The sequence below is a fragment of the Lagenorhynchus albirostris genome, chromosome 8 (assembly GCF_949774975.1).
Source record: "Lagenorhynchus albirostris chromosome 8, mLagAlb1.1, whole genome shotgun sequence".
NCBI lineage: Eukaryota > Metazoa > Chordata > Mammalia > Artiodactyla > Delphinidae > Lagenorhynchus > Lagenorhynchus albirostris.
The window spans coordinates 26,814,347-26,837,339 of NC_083102.1; the positions used below are offsets into that span (position 1 = coordinate 26,814,347).

The 22,993-nt window shown below is 39.3% G+C and overlaps 1 non-coding gene and 1 pseudogene across 1 annotated transcript; one reads left to right on the forward strand and one right to left on the reverse strand.

Annotated features, from left to right (window-relative positions):
• Positions 1 to 1,155: 1,155 nt before the first annotated feature.
• On the reverse strand, positions 1,156 to 10,316 carry LOC132524314 (hyaluronidase-3-like; annotated as a pseudogene).
• Positions 10,317 to 19,699: 9,383 nt separating this feature from the next.
• Positions 19,700 to 19,910, forward strand: LOC132524984 (small nucleolar RNA U3). The gene has a single exon (XR_009542121.1). It is a non-coding gene; the product is annotated as a small nucleolar RNA U3 (small nucleolar RNA).
• Positions 19,911 to 22,993: the final 3,083 nt, after the last annotated feature.

A 22,993-nucleotide genomic window follows, 5' to 3' on the forward strand; every position in this document is an offset into this window, starting at 1 on the left:
TGATCTGGATTACAACTAGGTCAGATCAAGTCGTCATATGAATTTTTCAAATGACTTGCCATGCATTCAAAACTCAAAGGAAATTGCTTAGATACACTACACTTTAATAAACCAGTAGGTATCACATCAAAGAATTTCCTATACAAATTCCATTTATGGGAGTCTAATAGGGCTTACCTTCTGATACTGATGATTGCCAAATGAATTTCTAAGAGCCCTAGAGATACTTTGGATAAAATTGAGCCCTACAGCATTCAGTATAGATTCCCTCTTGCCCCATGACTTGGTATCCTGGGGTCACTTGTATCATGTAGGAATTCCCAATTGTTGGAACAGAAACAGCTATAACACAATGGTTGCCTTCTGTAGCTCCCATGTTATTGTACGTTCCATATCTCACATGACCTTATTACCAATTTCTCAATTTGCTATTAGCAATCAGAGTCTCAAAACTATTGTAGCAACATCTAATCATAATAGATGCTCCTGTTGCTGTCCAATTTAAGTGTATATTTATTTTTTTAAAAAATAATAAAATGTAGATAACATCTTACTTGACCCATTTTCTTCCAGAAATTTCTCTTATTTTTTTAAAGTTACCTTCACTCAAACTCTTAGTTCAAATAGAGTCAGTTAATGACCTGGCTCACTCTTCATCCTGCATCAGCCACAGTGGCCTTCTTGAGGCCCTGAAACCCTCCAAACCTGCTCCCACTTAACGACTTTTGCATTTGCTCTTCCCTAATCCAAGAATGCTCTTCTCAGACACATCTGTGATCTGCGCCTCCTGCCTTCAGGTCCCCTCATTAGGGAGCCACATTTCACGACCTTAGATGTAATTTCCAGAGCTCTCCCACACTCCCTAATCCCTTTACCCTGCTTTGTTAGCCTCCACTGCACTTAGCACCATTTGATATAAACGTATTTGTTTATTTATTATAGTTCATTTTCCCACAATAATTTAAGCTCCCCAAGGACAGAGACTTCGGTACATTCACATCCTTATCCTTAGTGCCTTGCATGAAGTAAGCACCCAATAAATAATTGCTCTATCTAATGGCTCTATGGAGCCAATGAATACCCTTTATTTATTTATTTATTTTACTTTAAAGCCAACAGATATTTTAGAAGTAGATTGAAGTTAAAGAAAAAAAATCAGCATCTCCTACCCTTCAGTATTTCAAGGAAATATTGACGTTGTCGTAGGGGGTAAAAAAAATCAACAGAATCGCAGAGAAGGTCATGCAGAGAAACCGATAATTTAAAGTTAGCCATAGGAGGCTTATCTTTCCCTCTCAAGACATCCGAAGAACGTTGCTGGCAAGACTCTCCATGCCAGCCATGACAGCAGTGACACACAAGCCCATCCTTCATGTCCTTTATCGTCTTCAGTTTATTGACTGGAGAAATGATGACTCTCAAGCTCTTACTTAGGGCATATTTCTCACTGCTACTTTCAGGCATATGCAGATAGGAGGAGGGTTCAGGTGCTTTTCGAACACATCTTCCATTATTGTGACATAGACTTTGCAGAGTTTGGCTGCTGTTGTCACATTAACAGCATAACGGTCCAATGGCCCTTGAATGAATTTTTGCACAGACAAGCAGGTCTCCTGTAGGAAAAACAGAGATCTATTTAGATCACTTTCATAATGTGATTCCATTATCCAGGTGGTATTTATTAATACCTGAATTTTATATCTGGTAAGGCTGGGAAGAAAGAGCGTTTCAGTGATTAATCATTTAAATGATAGACTAAGTCCTTATAAAGTCCCATAAGTGATGATCCATGCCTTTGATTAGGAATACACTAACGAACCAATTTCAAACCATTTCAGGGGAAGATGATTCCACATTTTTCCACTAGAGACTATCCTTAAAGAGATATTTGTAGTAACGCTTTACAAAGAAAATCATTAACGTGTTTTTTTTTAATTTCAATTTAATTGTGAAACAATTTTGATACTGATACTTCATCTATGTTAATATCAGGTCAGATTTTTCTAAGACTGCCAAGTTATCCCACTCCTCTTCTTACCTCTGCAGAGATAACCGTCCTCCTGAAGTTGGGGGTGGGGCGTAGTCCTTGCATCCATCTTTTTATAACTTTACTACATATAAATGTAATTATGAACAATATGTAATATTATTTTGCGTTTTTAATTTTTTTATACTTTTCTTTTTTCTTTAATTAATTAATTTATTTATTTATTTTTGTCTGTGTTGGGTCTTCGCCACCGCGCGTGGGCTCCCCTGTGCTGTGACAAGCAGAGGCCACTGCTCACTGCGGTGTGTGGGCCTCTCATTGTGGTGGCCTCTCTTGCTGCAGAGCACGGGCTCTAGGCACGCAGGCTTCAGTAGTTGTGGCACGTGGGCCCAGTAGTTGTGGCTCGCGGGCTCTAGAGCGCAGGCTCAGTAGTTGTGGCGCACAGGCTTAGTTGCTCAGTTGCTCCGCGGCAGGTGCAATCCTCCCAGACCAGGGATCGAACCTGTGTCCCCTACATTGGCAGGTGGATTCCCAACCACTGCACCACCAGGGAAGTCCCAGTGTGTTTTTAAATTTTTATATAAATTTATATTATTTGGGATATTTTATTTTATACAACTTGCTTTTCAAACAACATTCTTGAGATTTTTTCCCCCATGTTCATACATGTAGCCCTTTTTAATAAAAAAATTTAGCAGTGATTCAGTTTCATAGTATAAATATATCATCCATTATTTATTCATCAGTTGGGTTGTAGGAGAGTCTATAAAAGATCATTATTTACAACCAAATACCTAAGTCACTTGTATAGCATATAGAAAGTAAGGTTGTCTTCCCACAAGTCTATGGTTGGGTGCCATTGATGTGTCCACAATTTTGGGCTTTAACGCTAGGACACATTTCCACCTGTGGATGATCACACTGTGCGGCTAGAATGGGCTAGCCTAACTGAAACGACATCATCAGCTAACCCAGAATAATCTGGCTAGAATCTTCATCAATGCCTGCCTTGATCCATAAAGGAAGGACCATGGGAAAATCCTAGTAGATTCAATAAACATCAAGTGTGTTTTCAACTAGCGCGTCAGTTATTTTGTATAAAAAACTCCAATTAATTTAAAACAGTGGGATAGTTTCTCTGGGAGAAGAGGCCCCGGAAATGTGAATCCATCTAATAAGGATTTAGGGGTTCAAATGCAAAGTCATAAGGCAGAATAAAGCACCTAATGGCAGCCAGTTGAACAAGGATCACTTGGGCAATTACAAGTTCTGAAAATCCTGTGTGTAATATTTTTGTTCAAGGCACGTTCAGTCTAGGCCAGCTTCATACTATATTTAGGAAAAAATGTCATTTTTAGTCAGGGCAAGACTCCTTATCTGAGGCATCTGAGGAGGTTTCTAGGACAGATGGAAGAAAATAAAACCAGGAAACCATAGAATAAAAAAAAAGGAAGAAAAAGAAAGAAAGTGGGGGGAGGAAAGGGGGAGGAAGGAAGGAAGGGAAAGAGAGAGAGAGAGAGCAAGAAAGAAAGAAAGAAAGAAAGAAAGAAAGAAAGAAAGAAAGAAAGAAAGAAAGAAAGAAAGAAAGAAAGAAAGAAAGAAAGAAAGAAAGAAAGAAAAAAGAAAAGAAGGAAGGAAGGAAGGAAGGAAGGAAGAAAGAAAGAAAGAAAGAAAGAAAGAAAGAAAGAAAGAAAGAAAGAAAGAAAGAAAAAGAAAAAAGAAAAGAAGGAAGGAAGGAAGAAAGAAAGAAAGAAAGAAAGAAGGGGAGGGAGGAGGGAGAAAAGAAAAGATTGGGGGGAGACTGTAATCAAAGAGAGCATAGAACACAGGTAAACCCAATCAAGTTCAACTGGGGCATCCCCTGTTCTGTCCCAGCCCTCTTCCTTGAAATTCCTTCTTCACTCATCTTCCAGGATGAGTTTTTCCTTATCTCACTGAATGCTCCTTCTTAATCTCCTTTACTAGCTCTTGCTCAGCTTCCCTACCTCTTAATCCTGGAGTGCCCTAGGCTTAGTTCTTGGACCCCTTCTCTTCTCCAGCTATACTCTCTCTGGATAAACTCATCCCATCTCACTGCCTTAAACAGAACTCCCAAATGTGTATTTCCCAGACTTTATCCCTGACTGACTGTACACCCACCTGCCTGTTTGACATCTCCACCTGGATGTCTCACAAACAGTTCAACCTTAACCTACTCCAATCTGATCTCCTGATCCTCTTCCCAGCCTGCTGCTCTGACAGCCTTCCCCATCTCAGCATATGCCAGCTCCCTCTTTCCAATGCCTCAGGAGCAAAAGCTTGGAGGTGCAAGTTTTGTGGGTGTTGGGAGTGTCCCTAACCAAATCTCAAGTGCCCCTCATGCAAGAAGGAGCCAGACCCTACATGGCAGCCATGTGCAAAGGTCTTCAAGAGACAACAACAATTACAAACGTCACCAAATAAATAAAAATTACCTTGCCCAGCTGTCTCCTCTCCACCCTAGTCTCCTTACCCATCCTTGAAGCAAATGAGCAACAAAACTGATGGTGCTCCTCTTCCCTATAACTGAAACCCAGGCTTGGGGTGTGGGGAGGAGAAGCAAGAAGTTTTAATCTGGAGAATAACAACCACCACCTATATGGCACTTACCATGTGCCAGGTACTGTTTTAAGTGCTTTACATGTATGAATAATGTCATTCTCATATCAGCCCTATGAGATAGATACTATTATTTGCCCCATTTTACAGATAAAGAAATTGTAGAGATTTGCTCAAGGTCAAATGGCTAGTAGGTAGCAAAAAGTGAACACTGGAACCCAAGCAATTCAACCCTCCTGCTCTTACTAACCCCACCACGCTGACTCGTGCAATGCCGAACGAGAAAGACGTGGCTGTTTTTATATTTCGTGAGACTGGATGTTTTAATACCTGAAAATTGAACTATGTGTTAATACCTAGAAGTGAGGAAAAACTGTGGTTTCAGAATTTTCACTTAGGTAGTGTGACAGGCCACCAACTGAACATGTCCAAAGTCAGCTGTGGAAAAATAATAGAGTTATTCCACGTGAGCATTTCTATCAAGAGTAGATTGTTAATAAAGTTTATATAAATATATTTTTCCTCCCATGAGCATTTCTATCATAGATAATCAGAAAATAAAAAATCACTTTTGGAGAATCCATCCTCCATGTGGATGAAAAAATATTTATTTTTAACGTTTAGTATTCTTTCTTTGCCACATATATATTACATCATTTAATCTACCAAACTTCTGGCAAAATAGGTTTTATTTCAATCCTTTTTTTTAGATGGAGAAATGGAGTCTCAGAGAGGTTAATTAACTTGTCCAAGATTACACCCCTAGAATGCAAAATTTGAATTCTCACTTAGGGTTGTCTGATTGGAAAACTTGTGCCCTTTCTATGCTACTACCAGCAACAGTGGCTGGTACAGAGTAAGTGCTCAATGTGAGTGCCTGTCCTCTTTGTGCTTTATTAAAGTCAAGTGAGTAGATAATCTGCAAATGTTTGTCTCCAACCTGAAAAGTTAAAAAAAAATCAATATCTAGAAGACCCCCAAGATGCTGATGGAGTAATCACTGCTTACCTTTGAATCAGAATATTCATATCCTCCCCACAATATTATTCCTGCCTTCCCCAATGCTGCACTCTCACCAACTGCATGTACTAAGTCCTCCTAGAAAAGAGAAGGATCACAAGCGGTTTGTGCCAACCATATTTAGTCATTGACAATTCAGTAAGTCTCAATCCATCAACTGTGGTAAAGAGCACATTGATAATGTTATCTTTGCGTCTAAAACAAAGGACTATAGAGCAGAATTGGAAAGGGTAATTCTGCCTGGGATACTGACCTGATAAATATTTATGATGCTCCAGGCAATATTCTAGACACTAGGAATATAAAAATGAAATAGATTCCAGTTCCTGTTCTTGAAGGAATGCTTTACTGTGATGATTGAGACAGACATATATAACTACAGCGTAACAAATTAAATTACATATTAGCACCAACAAGATATATATAGATTAGAGGAAGTGCTTAATGCTGCATGGAAAAGTCTGGGAAGACTTCCTTCAAGAGGTGAAATTTTAGAAGGGTCTTTGGAAATGAGTATAAATTGATAAAATAGACTAGAGAGAGCAGAGTTTTATATCCAGAAGGAAGAAAAATGGCAGAGGCTCATATGTACGAAAAAGCATGATCCATCCAGAGAAGTGCCAGTAACTCTTACGGTAAAAAGCACAGGGGACTTGGGGAGAAGTAAAGGCATCTGAATCATTGTATATAAGTAGGATCCAAATACAGTGTCTTTTATGCTATTTTATTTTATTACGCTATTTTAAAGTCCTAGGGTTTAACTACAAGAAAGTTTTAGTACTGGAAGACCACACATTTGCAACTTTTTAAAAATAAATTTATTTATTTATTTTTGGCTGTGTTGGGTCTTCGTTGCTGCACCCAGGCTTTCTCTAGTTGTGGCAAGCAGAGGCTACTCTTCATTGTGGTGCGTGAGCTTCTCATTGTGGTGGCTTCTCTTGTTGTGCGGCACAGGCTCTAGGTGTGTGGGCTTCAGTAGTTGTGGTGCATGGGTTCAGTAGTTGTGGCTCGTGGGCTCTAGAGCACAGGCTCAGTAGTTGTGGCGCACGGGCTTAGTTGCTCCTCAGCATGTGGGATCTTCCCAGATTAGGGATGGAACCCATGTCCCCTGCATTGGCAGGCAGATTCTTAACCACTGTGCCACCTGGGAAGTCCCCATTTGCAACTCTGATAGGTATTTTTGGCTGTCACAAAAAATCATATTGGAGGGGGAAGTCAAGATGGCAGGCAGGGACCCCAAATAGGAGATGATAGAAACTGTTCAGTGAGAAATGATGAGGGCCTCAACAAAGGCAAGGTCAGTCCTTGTAAAGCAGAGGGGACAGACTGAACAGTTATTTGGAAATTAAGATGGATAAGTTTTAGTTACCTACTGGGTAATGGAAAGAGAGGGGAGGCAGCCAAGTGACTCTCAAGTTGGATGACTAAGTAGATTATAATTCACCAAGATGAGAAAGAGAGAAGGTTACATTCATGATTATAGACCAAGAGTAAAGAAGCAGGAAATAGGGAGAGATGAAAGACAGAGGGAATGATTGACGGACCATCTGCATTCTTTCCTTCCCTACAAGCAGTGGAGAATCAGAGATCCAGTAGAAAGGCAAAGTGTTCAAAAGCCAGAATGAGAAAGTGGCCATGCTATAGCAAAGCCCCTCTGCATTGTATGAAGTCTCTACTAACACTAGTACTTGTGTTTCACAGTTTGTCTAAGTAATGAAACAAGAAAGAAAATCATTCTTCCATTATACTAACTAGTATTCTGTTCATTAAATGAAAATCAAGTCTCTCAGTTAAATTGAGACACTGGAAAGAAAATATTCAGCAGAATTGGTTTTAAGTGATTTTGTAATTATAATATGAAGAACATAATGATATTATGATAACATAATAAATATTATTTAGACAATAAATGAGAAAGATCCATACTGTTTGTTGATATGTGAAAAATGAAAAGCAACAAGATAGTATTAAAACACTTCAATATACTATTACTCAGGTAATACTAGAGTTTTAGTCTTCTGAAATAGAGCTCATTTATTTAGCCCATAATTTACTTCCAAAATCAAAAAGTACAAAAAAATGGGAAAGTTATGAAAAAGACTTTCATTAAAATATGGCTCATCTCATTCTCTCATTTTCTATCAAGACAAACTATCTGCATGGATTATTATTATTTTCTACTCAATATTATTAATAACATATTTTATCTGACACACTGTAGCAACTCAATAAATAGTTTTTGAATGAATAAATATAACCTAGTCTTTTTCCCAAAAGGATTTGAAAAAGTGACGTGATTTGAGAGATCTGTTACTTGAGGAATAACTTATTGAGAAGACTTTGGTAGGCATGACTGGTGTCTTCAAATACCTGGAGAACTGACTTTTGAAATAAGGATTTGATTTATTCTGTGTTGCACGAGAAGTTAGAATTAGAACTAGTAGTGGTATGAAGTTATCCAGAGGCAGAGTAAACTCAACATACTCAAGAACTTTCCAGGGATTAATACTGTCCCTATAGGGCAGTTTTCCTTCTGGAATAGGGAGAGTCCCATCAAAAAGTGCTAAAGCAGGTAAGAAAAGATCCATGTCTGAGTGAGAGGCGGGTTAGAGACCTCTGAGATCCTCCAACTTTTTGTCATGGTGCTATGTTTCTTTTCCTCCTAAACTTATTGAATGAACATTTCATTTTGAATAATACTGAGTAATCCTGAAAGGATGGAAATGTCAAGTCTAATCAACAGTGTTTGGGTCAATAGATTTTATTGTAAAATATTTGAGGAAGAATTGATACTGCATTTAAATGTCCTTATCTCAAACCTAAGTGTTTTAAGAAGGTGAGCTGTGTGTTATCTATCCAACAGCCCTGCTTCTCTTTTGGGTATGAGAATAACAGAATTGTGAGTTTACAGGTATGGATGGAGATTTAAGGGTTTTCTCATCTAGCCACACATCCAATGATTGAATCCCTATAATAACGCCCTAAGTGACAATCTAACTAACGCTTGATCACTTCCAAGTGTCTACAAACTCATTACCTTCCAAAACAGCTCATTCCCACATCTTTGTCCTTCCTAGCTTGTGTTAAGTCTAAGAACAATATCTATCTATTTATATAAACCACTTTTAGTGCCTTGACACTCACCACTAGATCACAATGTAGACTCATAAAGATAAAATCAACAGGATCTATATTTTTCAAGTAACCTAATCAATTAAAACTTAAAAATGCAATATATTGAAAATATACTTGGTTAATAATTTACCCAAGCTCTACTTTGTATATTTTTGATTTGGAAAATTGCTGCTACTCTTTCATATTAAGAGCTTCTTTAATATGAAATTTCTCCCTGGTCAAAATTAATCTATGTTACATGATTTAACTTAAGCTTAACAACTGTTCTGCAGGAAACCCTTGTAAATGCTAAGCTGGTAGGAATCATCATCTAAAAACTCTAAGTAAACATCTGTCAGTGACACTGTTTCAGAATTGGCTTCACAGTTGAAGGAATATATAGCTTTCATAATAGAATAGCATTCTATCATTAAGGGGAAATGAGCATCCTAAAACATTTTTTCCCTAAACTTTATAGAGTTATTCTACTAAATTTCCATTTTTTATGTGTGACTTATTTCTTCTTACCTGTGACAAAGCTTCAATATTATGCAAATAAAATGGTCTGGAAAAAATAAAAACTGGTAAAACACAGTCATGTCTAGCCATTTCAGCAATTCTCATAGCTTCTCTAACTGGATAATGAACAAATTTCAAAGTTTTTACACTTGACTTCAATATTTTATCCAAATATATGGAAGTATAAAGTGCTCTGCTTTTTTCCCATAGCCACTGGAGTTGGTCATTGCAGAAAATTTCATCGCTTGGGCATTTACCTGTGTAGGTCTGTGGATTTACCCTATAATCCAGAGTTTAGTCTCATTTCTAAAGCCAGTGTGATAATACTCCTTCCAGCAGTTTCAAATTCCTCTTGGGCAACTGTTTTCACTGTCATTTCTGACCAACCAGGATGGTGGTTTCTGGTAAAGGCTAAGGAGTAGAGTTTTTATTTGTTGTTGTTGTTTTTGCGGTACGCAGGCCTTTCACTGTTGTGGCCTCTCCCGTTGCAGAGCACAGGCTCCGGACGCGCAGGCTCAGCGGCCATGGCTCACGGGCCCAGGCGCTCTGCGGCATGTGGGATCTTCCCGGACCGGGGCATGAACTCGTGTCCCCTACATCGGCAGGCGGACTCTCAACCACTGCGCCACCAGGGAAGCCCAGGAGTAGTGTTTCTACATTATTTTATTGCCCCAGTTTCTGTCCCATTGTGGCTTCCAGCTTTCCCAGTCAATGACAACAAGACCTTCTGACCTCCATCAAAGGACAACTTTTGCAATGTCATCAGTTGTCTTCCTTTGGAAAGGCTCATAATCTGTGGTATCCCTCCATTAAAGGATTTTCTCTCTGGAGAGAAATAAGGCTAATACCCTAATTCATTTGGATAAAGTATGGCAATTGTTGATCCACTCTGAGTCTCTAAAGGATTTGATATAATATTAAATAACTGAGGATTCAGATCCACATTGGAGAAATGCTGACACTGCATTGTTGGGGCAGCCCAGAAAATGTTGAAAGGTCATTTCTTGATCACTGGAGGCATTGCTGGCTTGAGGGCTGAATGAGGGAACCCTATCAAGAGCAGCAGCCCTCCTAACCACGCCACCCATGGGTTACACATGGCTCGTAGTTGTCACGATCACAGCAGTCTCCATAAAAATAAGAAGAGGAAGATAAGTTAGACGTGATGGAGTTAAATGTTCCTTTAGTTTTATGTTACCCAATGAATAGCAGATCAAGTAAACTCATGGTAGTGTTTAAGCTGAATTTATACTTTTATCTTAACAGGGAAGAAAAAATGAGTTGTTTTTTTTTTTAAAACTGGAAAAGTGAAAATAAATCCAGTGTATAAAAACCAGAGTAAAAATTTTCACCTAAATCCTGAGCTATGCAAACTCTCTCTGCTAGCTGTTCTGGTTTTAATTTCCTATAATCCTGACTACATTAACCATTTGTCATTTTTATCAAAAATTAAACAGAACAAAAAGAACTATCAAATGGTACTAACAGTAAGTAATACCTGGCTTGCTATTTGAAAGGCACTGGCCTCAAAAGTGTATTTGTTCATTTGTTGGTTTGTTTGATTTTTAAAACACAGCAATTGCCTTTGGAATTAGTACAGGCTAAAACAGAAAACAGGTAGAAATGGCATTTACCTGCTGTTGATTATGGATTTTGGTGCTATCTTCTCTTGGGTACATAAATAAACCTAAAAACCAACTAATAGTTTAACTCCATGGTTTTCCCATGAAGAAATTGGACTGTTATTTTTACCAGTCAATTCCCAAATGAAACTTGACTAAGTCCCTTCTAAATAGACACTTGAGCCAAAAACTGCCAAAGAATCTTCCCCAACAAGGACTGTCTAATAATTATGCATTCCAGCCAGGGAGATCTCACCATGAAAGTGTTACCTAAATGCAAGTCCGTGTGCCCGACACATAGAGAGGCCAAACAATACCAGCACGTCAGAGTCTGGAACAGAGAAAGGTTTACTGCAGGGCCATGAAGGAGATGGGTGGCTCATGCCTTAAAACCCCCAAACTCCCTGAAAGCTATCAGCAAAGCCCTTTTATCGGAAAGGTGAGGGAGGGGTGTGGTTAGTTGTTGCAAACTTCTTGGTGTCAGATGCTTTGTTCTTGAGGTCAGGTCATGGTCAGGTAAGGCTATTCCTGTAACTCACCAAACAAATGTTACTCTCTGTTCTGACAAGAAAGGGGAAGTTCCCAAGGCACCCAGCGAGTTCGTCCAGCACCCAGTCTGGGTCCTCCCGCCAGTGCCCAGGCCTGGCTGAAGAGGCAGATCTCAGTTGGTGGCTCCCTCAGGGCCAGGTCCCCAAACCCTGCCCAGCTGTCACCGCTGAGGGAGCCAGGCACCCAGGTCCTAACTGGCCTTCAGGCTCTTCAGGCCGCCTAAACGGTGGGGGCCAGGTCCCCAGACTGTGTCCCATGCAGATTGCCGCTGCCATTAGGTCGCAGAGGCAGGGATGGGGGGGAGGTTCGCTGCCGCCTCAGGGCCTGGGCCCGGCCAGTGGTTGGTCCTGGCGAGGGCTCTGGAGCCCTGCGGGACACACCCCCAGCCTGTTCCCTGGGCCCCCCCGCCCCCGGCTCACCCGCCAGCCCGAGGCCGGGTGAGCTGGAGGGCCCCGGGGCGAAGGCCGGGATCTGCCTTTTCCCTCACTCTCCACCTGACGACCACCAGTCTGCAGACTGTTGGCTCAGTGCCCCTCTAACGGTCGCTCCTTGAGAGTTGATCGCTCGGTGCGGGTCGGGGGACCCACTGCGGTGCCGACTAATGGCTGAGCAGGACTTCTAACCCGCTCTACTCTTCCCGCGTTAATGGTTTCCCGGTAACTGTTGCCTGGTAACGGAGTCCGGGCTGGGCGTGGGGCGGGGAGCGGGTAACAGCGCACAGCAATGGCCGAGCGCTAAGGGCTGCGCACTGCGCGCTCTATTACGGTATTACATTAAACTTTTCAGAGACAAAGATGCTAAAATCCAAAACATTGTGCTTTAGTAAAATCCAGTTAAACGTTTCCTATTCTAAAGGATTTTAATCATGTTTTCTATTTGTATAGAAGTTACACCCTCTATTTTTTACACTAGCCTATGGAAAACTTATTACTGACTTATCTTGGTCCCCGGTATGAATTTTATTATAAACTTCTACCACAGCAAAAAATTATGCTTTGTGAATTGTATGAATTTTTAAATATAATTAATTCTTTCCTCATGATGCTTAGATTTATTCCATTTTCTAGTCATTTTTATTATTCAGAATATAAAACTAGATTTAAATTTTCTGAGCCATAACATATATACAACAAATCTTTACTGAGTATCTGATGTGATTCAGGCAATGAGCCAGGTCTAGGGATACAGTGGTGAAACCAACATAATTCTACACATCGCAAAGAGTTACAGATACCTAAATGTAAGATGCAAAGCTGTAAAACCCCTAGAAGATAACATAGGAGAAAATCTATATGATCTTGAGCATGGCAATGACTTTTTAGATACAACAACAAAGACACAATTCATGAAAGATTTGATCAGCTGGACTTTGGGAAAATTAAAGACTTCCGCTCTGTGAAAGATGATATCAAGAGAATGAAAAGACAAGCTGAAGACTGGGAGAGAATATTTGCAAAAAGCATATCTGATAAAAGATTATTATCCAAAATCTACCAAAAACTCTTAAAACCCAACAACCTGATTTTAAAAGGGAAAAGATCTGAATAGACACCTCCCTAAAGAAGATATGCAAAATCTTTAGCAAATTAGCAAAATTAGCAAAATCTTTAGCAAATTAGCAAAAACAGCTAATTTGGAAGACAGTTTGCTAGTTTTTTACAACGCTAAATATACTCTTACAATTTGATAGAGAAATTTTGCTCCTTGGTATTTACCCAAATTACTTAAAAACTTAGGTCCACACAAAAACCTGCACAAGGATGCAGCTTTAATCATAACTGCCAAAAGTTGGAAGCCGCTAAGAGGCCCTTCAATAGGTGAATGGATGAATAAACTGTGGTACATTCAGACAATGGCATATTATTCAGCCTTGAAAAGAAATGTGCTATCAAGCCATGAAGTGCATATTACTAAGTGAAAGAAACCAATCTGAAAAGTATTCTCAGTATATAACCTGCTGGAAAAGGCAACGGAGACAGTAAAAAAAAAATCAGTGGGGCTTCCCTGGTGGCATAGTGGTTGAGAGTCCGCCTGCCGATGCAGGGGACACGGCTTCGTGCCCTGGTCCGGGAAGATCCCACATGCCGCGGAGCGGCTAGGCCCGTGAGCCATGGCCGCTGAGCCTGCGCGTCCGGAGCCTTGCTCCACAACGGGAGAGGCCACAACAGTGAGAGGCCCGCGTACCGAAAAAAAAAAAAAAAAATCCGTGGACTTCTAGGGCAGTGAAACTATTCTATATGATACGACAATCGTGGATTCATGTCATTTTTCAAAACCCTGATGTTGTAGAATGTACAACATCAAGAGTTAACCCTAATGTGGACTGTAGACTTTGGGTGATGATGATGCATCGCTCTACGTTCATTGACTGTAATGTACCGTTCTGATGCGCGATACTGACAGCGAGGGCGGCTGTGCATGTGTGGAGACGGGGTGGGGGGCGGGTAGGAAAACTCTTTCTGCTCAGTTTTGCTGTGAACTTAAAAATTCTTTAAAAAATAAAATCAATTTAAATGGGAAAACATTGACAAAGTTGTGTTCATGGGAGCTATATTTGCAATAGAGAAAAGCTAGAAACAACATACATATGTGATCAATAAGGAGTTTGTTAAATATATTATGAAATATATTATGTGGTTCCATTAAATAGCGTGAAGTATTTCCCAGTCTCTCATCGTCTTTTAACTTATTCTCTTGTTTTGCCATGAAAGCCCTCATAAGACAAAAGTCAGGTTTAAAGATTCAATTATAGATTGATACTTCTCAAGTAAACATTTCCTGCTTCTCCCTGAAGCCACGCCATCCCCTCTTCCACCCTGAAGGAGCCAGCAGCAGCCTAGTATTTGGAAGAAAGACAATGGAGAAGAAGCAAAACATACCTCCCTTCTCTCATGACAGATATGTTCCCAAAGGATTTAAGCCAAAGAAAAAAGAAAAATATTAACTTTTTTTAATTGAACTTTGAATTTAAGTCTATAACGAGTGACCAAAGTGCTAAAATCTGGTCATTGCAACTAGCGATCTCTGGATGATGCAGCTCTGAGTGGTTTGGCCTGATGTTCAGTTTAAACTGATGCCATACGCTTCAGTAAATTGGGGTTGTCCAATAAGTAGCGAATGGAAGGGCAATGGTCCCAAACAGTAATGAGGAGACACCTGCTCCTTCCCTGTCCAATGGGAGGTGACAGGTGAGAGAGAAAATAACCATCAATCAAGAGGGCTTCAGGGAAACAAGTCCAGGAAGTAGACAGTGGAGATGATTGTACAACAATGTGAATGTACTTAATATCACTGAACTGTACATTTGAAAAATCATTAAAATGGTTAGTTGATTGTATGTTTACTTTACCATAATTAAAGAATAAACTTAAAAAGAATGCTGCAGGGGAAGCAGAAGACAGCCAGTTTTCTGTTATATCAAGAAAGTTAAGTGACCATTCAGAAAAAGAGATGTATGATCTAGGGGATTTTCTTGACTACAGGTTTTAAATTACAGAGGATATAATGGACAGGTTTGTCAGGTCAGGGAGGGATGTGAATTTGGCTCCATGACAGGGTATAGAGGAAAATACAAGTGATAAAAATACCCTGGGAGTTTGGGCTTTATGTGTTAAAGGCATGATGGAATGCATTCTGATGGAGTCCTAAAGGGAGGTAAGTCGTCAGTTCCAATTACAGCCTCCTACTTGTCATTGGTATCTTAGATATTCTGTAGTGAGAAGTATTGGGAAAGGGACATCATTTTGCCAATAGCATTCAGAGTTCTGTGGGCCTCACTTTCAATTCTGCCCAGGACAGTGTCAAAGGTGAAAAAGATGTGGTTTAGCTTTTTGTTATGCATGTTCTTCAACTAAAATGTGAACCAATTAACATGGTTCTAAACACACACGTGTGTGTGTGTGTGGTGTGTGTATAGAGACATATATACAGATATATATGTCTATATATATCTCCAAATTCATATGTAATTGGGGATTTCATTCTTTCCAGTCAATGACAGTAAACTTTGTGACGTCTCCCAGATAGATATGTTTTTTACATATGATGAAATCAACAACCACTAAGTTCATTATGATAACACTTAATTAACTTAGGATCCAGTAAAAATCACACTGCGGTTTACAACAACTTTAAACCAACAAAGGTTTATAATAACATCATAGAGCCTCTTACAATGTGCTGTGGGGCATTCCAGACATAGGTGAAATTTTCTCTCAAGGCATGTCTTGTTTGCATGAAAGTTGGAGCCCTGTAGAAGCCACATGGCATCAATAGATTTATTTTTTACCTGCAGGTTACTTACGGTTTTGATTTTCTCAGAGAGAGCCATAGTAGTTTTCTAAAAAGAAAAAGAAAGGAAATAATGATTAAAGCAGATTTGACTCCATAGAGCATTTGTTCAAATTCACCCATATTTCCAATTTGTAATAAAATGATGTCAGGTCAAATTCAAATTATTTAAATTCCCCTACAAAAAATTAATAACAAAGGAGTAAAAAATTTTCTATAAAGCTTATAAAATACAGACTTAGACTTTGGTTTGCTTACTTACACAGATTGCCATGGCATTAGAGCCACGTCAGTCTAATGACCTCAAGGACACTGGAACAGGAGTCCAGACATATTTTCTGATCTTCACTGAGTCTAGGACTGTGGGAGAAAATATGAATCTTCCCTGCAGATAGGTTTCCAATTTGTAAGATCTGTCAGATGAACTCAGGCTCCCCGAAAGAGATTCGGCTGGAGCGGGTACAAGAAGAGTATAGTATTCTTGAAGGGTAGGTAGATTGAGGTCCAGCACCCAAAGATTGGAGGGAACAGGTACAAGTACAGTGTGATACTGGGCTTGACCATCTTCTGACCCCTCTTTGTCTCCTCCCTTCAAGAGCTTGACTGCTCTGAATAAAAGAGAACAATGATATAGAAGAAAGCACTGTGATTCCTACTGCCACAGGGACCTATAATTTCCCCGTGGAATTAAAATAGCAAGCTTCTCAGATATCTGGGGAGAGATAAGAAGATCGCTCTTTGGAGGAGTGGAGTAGATTGGTAGCCACACAGAAAAGGGGTGGGACAAACCCCTTGAGTGAACTGTGACAAGGGGTCATAAAGTCTGAGCAAAGGACACTGGAGCAGAAGGAATGCAACGTGCTGATTAAATCAGGATCTTTCTCCTCCCTTCCTCTAGGACTCCTCAAGTTACAAATTGGAGGGGACAGAGTAAAGTATTCTATAGCCACATGAGGGGTCTCAGACACTGGAGTTTGTGTATTATTACACATGTGAACCATTTATCCTCAATGGTGGGTAAAGTCAGGAAAAATATGTGAATAACCACACTCATCACATGTTTGTTTAGGAAAAAATTGTCATGTCATATATGCCATTTACTACTGTGCTTTATTCACATCAGTGGGTGGTGGCTTGTGAAGGTAATCAGCCTGGCTATGGGGGGGAAAGCTACATTTTCTTAACATGTATATAGTATAGTACGAGTAAATTATGAATTACAGCATAAGGGTATATAAATAACCAACAAATTATACGAAGTTGAATCATTTCTGTAAGTTAGACAACCCAGAGTGCCACCTGAGTTCAAAACATGAAGATATCAAATGTGGTTAAAAGAAGTCTTGATAAGCTTTGAGCTGGAAGTGTATTTGAGGCTTGAACTTAAGCAGGATTTGAACAGGATGAATTTGCAAAGGGGCTCCAGATGGAGGGAAGAGCAGGAAGAAAACCGCAGAGGAAGAGAGACAAAGGGCCTGCGCAAATGGTAACACACACTGCTTTGCGAGGTGTAGATAGCTCGAGGTGGAGAAGTCTAGCAGGAAGTTAGGAATTTTTCTAGAAGTATAGAAGTGGGAATCTTCTTTGTTGAGGAGGCGGTTGACACAAAGGAAGAAAATATCTACAGGCAAAAGGTGAGACAAGGAGATTTTGGAAATCACCTCAAAATTGAAGAAGGAGAGAAAATATCCACTAACAGAAGGAAAAAACAAAAGCCACGAGAGAATAGGGAAGTCAGGACAGTGTACCCAAGGATAAGAGTCCACAAGCATTTAAAGAAGGTAATGAGCTGTGCAAGATGAGAACCAAGAAAAGACAACTTGCTGAGGCAATCAGATGCTGACTAATGACCTTCAGTATAGCAATTTCAAGACAGTTAAGGGTTTTATGAGTGAATCCACTTAGTGAAGGCAGCATTCTTCCTCAGACTCAAGTGCAGTCTCTGTGTCCTCTTGATGTCTCTCTCTAGGGATCCTTCAGCTAGAGTAAAGAGAGGATTCCGTCTCAAAAAAAGATGCCTGGATGGTTCAGGCCTCTTGACTCCCATATACTCAACTGAATTTACTCCTGAAGAGGTAAAAGAACAAACTGACACTATATTTAGAGTCATAGTAAATAATCAGGAGCTTGATGTCTTTTAGTCCTGAAATACTAGTGGATTTAAGAGATACGGGTAATGCTAGCTGATACAGTAGTATACGACTGTAGATATTTCATAATCTAAAAGATATATTTGGAACAGTACTGCATCTTTCTGTGTGTGTGTGTGTGTGTGTGTGTGTGGTACGTGGGCCTCTCACTGTTGTGGCCTCTCCCGCTGCGGAGCACAGACTCCGGACGCGCAGGCTCAGAGGCCATGGCTCACAGGCCCAGCCGCTCCACGGCACGCGGGATCCTCCCGGACCAGGGCACGAACCCGCGCGCCCCGCATCGGCAGGCAGACTCTCAACCACTGCGCCACCAGGGAAGCCCTGCATCTTTCTTTTTTATTTATTAAGCCATCTTATTTTTTCAAGCAGTTGAAAATAGGCATTTGTTAATGTTTAGCTTTGCTTTTTGTATCTTTTGTTTCTGTCTTTAAAATTAAAGATTCAATACCATGGAAAGATCTATAGGCTGCTCAAAAGTGACATATACTCATTGGCACTCTTTTGTAGGGAAGTCTTTAAAAGATGAAAAACAAAAACAAAAACTTCCCAACTTGGGCTCCACAATTTGGGTTAGATTTTAAATTTTAGATTAATAATAAATGTAGCTCAAGAATACACAAAATAAAGTAGTTTGAACTTGATTTGCACCCTTAATGAGTGCAAAAAGGCAAAAGCTAAATTTAAATTTTATTAAACAGAGGATTCTCAGAAACAGAGAAGGCATCTTTTGATGATACGTAAAAATGAGAAGAAAGCTTTCCTTTAAAAAGAAGTTTCTACCTGAAGACTTTGAAAAGATTTACAGTAGAGGGAGTTGTAGTGAAGAGAGAGACACTTTTTAATTTAATTTTTCAAAACTCCACATGGATATTGAAAATTAGAATTATCAAGCAAACATTTATCATTTTATATAATATCAGAACCTTCTGCAGCAAGCATCTGGGAAAATCTTTATTTTTGGAAGTATCAAGTATTACATTGGTTGCTTTGGCAGTGATTGTACTTGGAGATTACATGCTCAGTTTTCTCCCAGACTCATGAATCTCCTCCTCTTCTGGGGAGGGATAAGGGAAGAGGCAGAGAAAAGATAAAAGTGTTTCTACCATACTATTCTGGAAATTTCTTTCCCTTCAGGACACAAAAACCGTGCAAAGAAATGTGCTTCTCCAATACATGTCTATAGGGTGATGAGATATTTTGGTGTGCTGGGGACAGTCACAATTACACCCATTGTCCTAGGTTCTAGTGCACCTTTTATTTCTCAGTTTTGCTCCAATTTAGAAAATAAATTATATGTACACCCTACATATGTAGCAATTGCCCTATATAGACTCAAGAGAAGTATAACACAGCTCTTTCTCAGTTTACGGTGGATTAAGTCTCAATAAGCCCATTATAAGTTGAAAATATTAAGTTGAAACCACATTAATCTACCTAACCTACTGTACATCACAGCTTAGTGCAGCCGCCCTTAAATGTACTCAGAATACGTACATTAGCCTACTGTTGGGCAAAATCATCTAACACAAAGACTGTTTTGTACTAAAATGTTGAAATGTCACATGTCACAATTTATTGAATACTGTAAGGAAAAGAAAAAAACAGAATGGGTGTATGGGCACAGAATAGTTGTAAGTGTACGAGTTGTTTATCCTCGTGATTGCGTGGCTGACTGGGAGCTGCAGCACTGCCGCTGCCCAGTATCACAAGAGAGTATCTTAGGGCAAATCACTAGCCCAGGGAAAGATCAAAATTCAAAACTTGAAGTACAGTTTCCACTGGATGAATATTGCTTTTGTATCATTGTAAAGTTGAAAAATCATGGAACCACTGTAAGTCAGGAACTGCCTGCACCAAAAATAGAAATTTCAAAGATTATGTTTTCAGGGATCATTTCTGTAGTTCATTATGAGAGAAGTTTCTCTGAATGTGTAGAGCACTTGAAACTCTGAGGAAGAAGCTTAGTGTTCTCTCCTGAGTGTGAAGCTGGTTCTTGGTGTTGGTTCTGCAACTGCCATTGGCCACTGATGATCATTCTTCTCTCCCTTTGGGAGAGCAAGAGGAAGAGGACACTGTCTGAGTAAAACAAACAACAAAAAAAGAAGTTTCAAAGTACTTTCTAATTAACCTACAAACTGGAGGAATATGAAATTGCAAAAAAAATTATAAAATCAAAACAAACAATAAAATTGGTGACATCAGTCAATATGATAATTTTATTTATTAACTTTATTCTTTATTTATAAGAGTTTAACAGCTTAGAAATAAGGGTAGGGTTTTTTTAATTTGAAAATTTAACTATAGAATTATTAGTCATCTTCAATAAACCAATTTGTACTTTTTTACTCTTTCTCCTCATGAGAGGCAAGGTTTCATGTAATTTTTGGCTCAAGTTAATGAGCACACTGAAACATCTCATATCTGTTTAAGAGCATGTTAAGATCCATTTATACAGAATACACCAAAATTCCTTTTCTGGATTAATAACTACCAGTGCTACCCCTGAACCAACTCAATTCCACTTAAATTTAAGAAACAATAGTTTTGGACTCATAGATTGATGGAACAGAATAGAGCCCAGAAATAAACCCATACATATATCGTCAAGTAATTTATGAGAAAGGAGCCAAGAATATACAACGGGGAAAGGACAGTCTCTTCAATAAATGGTGTTGGGAAAACCGAACAGCCACATGCAAAAGAATGAAGTTGGACCATTATCTTTTACACCATACACAAAAATTAACTCAAAATGGATTAAAGACTTGAATGTAAGATCTGAAACCATAGAACTCCTAGAAGAGAACATAAGTAGTAAGTTTCTTGACATCCACCTTGGTAATGATATTTTTGGATTTGACACTAAAAGTAAAGGCAACAAAAGTGAAAATAAACAAGTGGGACTACCTCAGACTAAAGCTTCTGCACAGCAGAGGAAACCATCAACAAAATTAAAGGCAACCTACTGAATGGGAGAAAATATTTGCAAATCTTATATTGGATCAAGTGTTAATATCCAAAATATGTAAAGAACTCACACAACTCAATGATAAAAAAACAAACAATCTGATTTTAAATGGACAGAAGATCTGAATAGACATTTTTCCAAAGAAGACATAGAGAAGGCCAACAGATATGTGAAAAGACAATATCACAAATCATTAGGAAATGCAAATCAAAATCACAATGAAATATCACCTGACACCTGTTAGAATGACTATTATGAAAAAGACAAGAAATAACAAGTGTTTGTGAGGAGGGATGTGGAGAAAAGGTAACCCTTGTACACTAATGGTGGGAATGTAAATTGGTGTAGCCACTGTGGAAAACCATATGGAGTTTCCTCGACAATTAAAAGTAGTACTATCACATGATACAGCAATTCCAATTCTGGGTATTTATCTAAGGAAAACAAAAACACCTAACTTGAAAAGATATATGCATTCCTATGTTCACAGAAGCATTATTTACAATAGCCAAGATACGGAAACAACCTATATGTCCATTAATGGATAAATGTGATACACACACACACACATATGTATACATAATGAAATATTATTTAGACATAAAAAGTGAAATCTTGCCATTTGCAAAAACATGGATGGATCTTGTGGGGATTATGCTATGTAAAAACAGAGAAAGGGGCTTCCCTGTTGGCGCAGTGGTTGAGAGTCTGCCTGCCGACGCAGGGGACACGGGTTCGTGCCCCGGTCCAGGAGGATCCCACATGCCGTGGAGCGGCTGGGCCCGTGGGCCATGGCCGCTGAGCCTGCGCGTCCGGAGCCTGTGCTCCGCAATGGGAGAGGCCACAACAGTGAGAGGCCTGCGTACCGCAAAAAAAAAAAAAAAAACAGAGAAAGACAAATATAATAGGAGCTCACTTGTATGGGGAATCCAAAAAGAACAAAGCCCATAGATACAGGGAGGAGGGAGCAGATAGCTGGTTGTCAGATTGGGGGGTGGGAGGGAGGAAGTGGGATAAATGGGTAAAGGTAGTCAGAAGGTACAAACTTCCAGTTATAAAATAAATAACCCATGGGGATGTAATGTACAGCATAGTGACCACAGTTAATAATACTGTGTTGCATATTTGAAAGTTTCTAAGAGGGTAAATCTTAAAAGATCTCATCACAAGAAAAAAATCTTTGTAACTATGTATGATGACAGATAGTTAACTAGACTTATGGTGGACACCATCTGGCAATATATTCAATATCAAATCATTATGTTATACACCTGAGACGAATATAATGTTGTATGTCAGTTACACCTCAATTTTTAAAAGTTTTAAAATGTTTTAGTTGGTTCAGTAAGATTTTTTCAAGTGCCTCAGTATGGAAACCAGAAGTGAATGAGAAATAACATAAATATATGCCTAAATTGATCACATCCTCATGAGCCAACAAGGGACAGGAAATGAGGGGTGGGTAAAGGAAGATTAGTGAAGCTTCTTCTTCAAGAGGATGAAATAGACATAGAAACCAATGCTGCATAATAAATTATCTTTCAAAATAACATTGAGATTTGAAATAGATGAGTAGAAAGAATTTTTAAAATGCAGAGAAACAGAGTGACTGCATTCTAATTGAATCATAACAGATGATATAGACTTATTTGATTTTTTTATGTACCAAGGGAAAGAAACTTCTATTTTTACTTTATAATGAACTCATGTACCAAAAAAAATGTATTCAGAAAAAAATTCTTGTTGGAATTGAAGTCAAAGAAAGAGCTAGTTTAAAATGTAAGACATTCATTGTAGAAAAATATGTCTGATAAAAACAGCAAAAAAAAAACATGGAGTCAAAATGAATAAATAAAAAATGACTAACAGAGGAGAGGAACCAAGATGGCACAGTAGAAGAACGTGCTCTCACTCCCTCTTGTGAGAGCACCAGAATCACAACTAGTTGCTGGACAGTCATCGACAGGAAGACACTGGACCTCACCAAAAAAGATACCCCACATCCAAAGACAAAGGAGAAGCCACAATGAGACAGTAGGAGGGGCCCAATCACAGTAAAATCAAATCCAATAACTGCTGGGTGGGTGACTCACAGACTGGAGAACACTTATACCACAGAAGTCCACCCACTGGAGTGAAGGTTCTGAGCCCCACATCAGGCTTCCCATCCTGGGGGTCCGGCAACAGGAGGAGGAAT